Raw genomic sequence first — 3,906 nt, forward strand, 5'->3', positions numbered from 1 at the left:
TATTATTCCTTAATTCAATAAATATTTATTGGCACTAACAGTGCCAAACATAGTGCTAGGTACTGGATAAAGCTTTGATTTCTAGGAAGTTGTTCCCACCCCCACCCTCACATTCCCTGCCATGCAAAAGACCAGGAATCTTTTTGAGATACTTCTGTTACATAAATAAACTGCCAATTTCAACTCTAATGTAGTGATAACCTTGTTTCACAAGCACTGACATTAGTAAAGGTACTTAATAAACAGAAGTTCCTAAAAGCTAATAAGAAAAGCAAAAATAAACAAGTGAGATCACATCAAACCAAAGTTCTGCACAGCAAAGGAAACCATCAACTAAATGAAAGGGAACCTACTGAATGGGAGAAAATATTTACAAATCATATATCTGATAAGGGATTAATATCCAAGATATACAATGAACATATACAACTCAAAAGCAAAAGAAAAAAATTAATTAAGAAATGGAAGCAACCTAAATGTCCATTGACAGGTGAATAGATAAAGTAGATGTGGTACACACACACACACACACACACACACACACACACACACACACCCCAGGAATATTACTTAGCCTTTAAAAAGAATGAAATAATGCCATCTGTAGTAATATGGATGGACCTAGAGATTATCATATTAAGTGAAGTAAGTCAGACAAATGTCATATGATATCACTTATACATAGAATCTTAAAAAATGATGCAAATTAACTTATTTACAAAACAGAAATTGACTCATAGACATAGAAAACAAACTTATGGTTACTAAAGGGGAAAGTGGGAGGAAGGGAAGGATAAATTGGAGTTTGGGATTAACAGATACACACTACTACTACATAAAATAAACAAAAAGGACCTACTGTATAGCACAGGGAACTATATCAAATATCCTGTAATAACATATAATGGAAAACAATCTGAAAAAGGATATATATATCTATATATCTATATATCTGAATCACTTTCTTGTACACTTGAAACACAACACTGTAAATCAACTATATTTCAATAAAAATAAATATTTAAAGTAAGAAAAAAAACGTTTAAATGGGCAGAAGATCTGAACAGACATTTTCCCAAAGAGGACATACAAACAGCCAATAGGTACGCGAAAAGATGCTCTATGTCATTAACCATCAGGCGAATGCAAATCAAAACTACAATGAGATATTACCTTACACTTGTTAGAATGGCTATTATCAAAAATACTAGAGACAACCCGTGCTGGTGAAGATGTGAAAAAATGGAACTCTTGTGCACTGTTGGTGGGAAAGTAAAGTGGTCAACCACTATGGAAAACAGTATGGTTTTTCCTCAAAAAACTAAAAAGAGAACTACCATATTATCTGTCAATTCCACTCCTAGGTGGAAGAAACAAAAAGATATATGTCCCCCCCCCCACCCCTGCCATGTTCATTGCAGCATTATTTACAGTAGCCAAGATTTGAAAACAACCTAAGTGCCCAAAGATGGATGGATGAAGAAAACTGTAGTGTGTCAATGTGTGTGTGTGTGTGTGTGTATGTATATGTGTGTGTGTATAAAGGAATAATATTCAGCAATAAAAAAGAATGAAATTTTGCCATTTGTGACATGGATGGAGATTGAGGGCATTATGTCAAGTGAAATAAGTCACACAGAGAAAGACAAATACCACATGATGTCTCTTAAACTTGGAATCTATCTATCTATCTATCTATCTATCTATCTATCTATCTATCTATCTATCTATCATCTATTTATCTACCTACCTACCTACCTAAACCTCACAGATACAGAGAAAAGATCGGTGGTTGCCAGAGGCAGAGGATAGGAGAAATGGGTGAACTAGTTTTTGTTTTGGTTCTGGTTTTAGTTCAAATAAACTGAATTAGGGGGAAAAAGAAACAAAAACAAAAAAACCAACCCTAGGGCCAAGGAATTTCTTTTAAGCAAGGGAAGCTGAATTTGCATCACATTTGCTCACATTCCATTGGTGAAATCTTTGTCATCTGACTACGGCTTTGCTGCACAGAAGACTGGGAAATGTAGTCCAGGTTAGGCAGCCACATCATAGCTATAGCTCTATTGCTATTGAAGAAGAGAATGGGATTTAGTGAGTGTGGCTCCTCATGGTCTGTACGTCTATAAATAAAAAGGCGCCATCTGCCTCCTCCCTACTCAATATCCAAAGGTGATGTGGGGACAGAATAACCATAATGAGACTCCTATTGGAAAAAGGAACAATTAGAAACACTAAACAGTCATTCAGCCATAGTGAGTGCTAAGCCCACTTACGAGGTAATGCAAAGATTCCCACCTCTGACAGTAGATTAAACTGCTTGACTAGCCTGACTACCCTGATTCTATTGATGGGGAGAATTTCTATGGGGGCCTGGCTTTGTTCTCCAGGAGTTTCTTTTTTGTCCATTATTCCCCAGGATTACCTATGAAAGGGAAGTTGGGAAAATATTCTTCTTGGGAGCTATATATCACTTTTACAACCGCATTCTTGCTGTTGCAGGTTTTTTCAACTATTATCGTCATCTGAAGTGCTGGTAATGATGCATTAATTAACACTCCACTGTTGTCGCTGAGATTTCCCAAGCCACTGTCATCCATTTTGCAAGTTTTGATGCTAGCACTTCTTGATCATACCAAAAGAATTGGAACCTTTGCCAATATCAAATTTATGCCTTGTTTCTCTGTGCCTCTTACGAATACAATTATTTTGCATTTCAATGGCAAACAGTGGTATGATATTTTTGAAAACTTTTAAAATGGCAACTGACCACAACATATATAATATTAACAGCACATATAACCCAAACAAAGTGACGGCAATATGAATTACTATGGCTAAATTACGGCATGTTTCAATGATTACAAATACTTCAGGATACCTGAAAAACGGGGATTGTAATTCACTAACAATTGTAAGATACTCCTGATTTCTAGAATGTTACAATGTAAAAAAGGTGTGCCTTAAAATTGATGAAGAGATAGCTGCACCCCCATATTCACTGCGGCATTATTTACAATAGCTAAGACATGGAAATAACTTAACTGTCCATCAACAGATGAGATGAATGGATAAAGAAGATGCAGTATATACATACACAATGGAATACTACTCCACTGTTTTCGACAACATGGATGGACCCTGAGGGCATTATGCTATGTGAAATAGGTCAGAAAGAGCAAGATAAATACTGCATAACTCCATTTATATATGGAATCTGAAAAACAAAACAAAACAATCCCCCTCCACTCTACCCCCAAACCCAAAATTAGATAAAGAGGTCAGATTTGTGGCTATCAGAGGCAGGAAGTAGGCGGTGGGTTAAGGTAGTCAAATATATACAATATTCCAATTATAAGAAAAATAAGTACTGAGGATATATTGTAAAACATGATGACTATAGCTATCACTGCTGTATCGTATATTTGAAAGTTGCTAATAAGAAAGCAGATCCTAAAAGTTCTTATTACAAGCAAAAAATACTTTTTTCTTTCTTTTTCTTCTATCTATATGAGATGGTGGATGTTAACTAAACTTATTGTGGTAATCATTTCACAATGTATATTAAGTCAAGTCACTACGCTGTATACCTTAAAATTATACACTGAAATGATGATTATATGAAAGCTCTTTTCAAAACTGAAAAGGGAATAAATCAGTGAATGTCCAAGTTAAACAGTAATAAAACAATGCTACAGAAAACATCATGTTCTCAATAATGGGCATGAGATACGGAAAATCTAGAGATTAGATACAGGCAATCATATGATGAATAACCTTTGATTTTTAGGAGTACAGGAATACAGTGATGATTCAGATATTTTAAATAGCTTTAAGATATTCAGCAGATAATGCTGTAATCCATATGACTGTTAATTAAATGTAACAATACTGTGAAACAATCTC

Source organism: Hippopotamus amphibius, chromosome 8 (genome assembly GCF_030028045.1).
Source record: "Hippopotamus amphibius kiboko isolate mHipAmp2 chromosome 8, mHipAmp2.hap2, whole genome shotgun sequence".
NCBI classification, from domain to species: Eukaryota; Metazoa; Chordata; class Mammalia; order Artiodactyla; family Hippopotamidae; genus Hippopotamus; species Hippopotamus amphibius.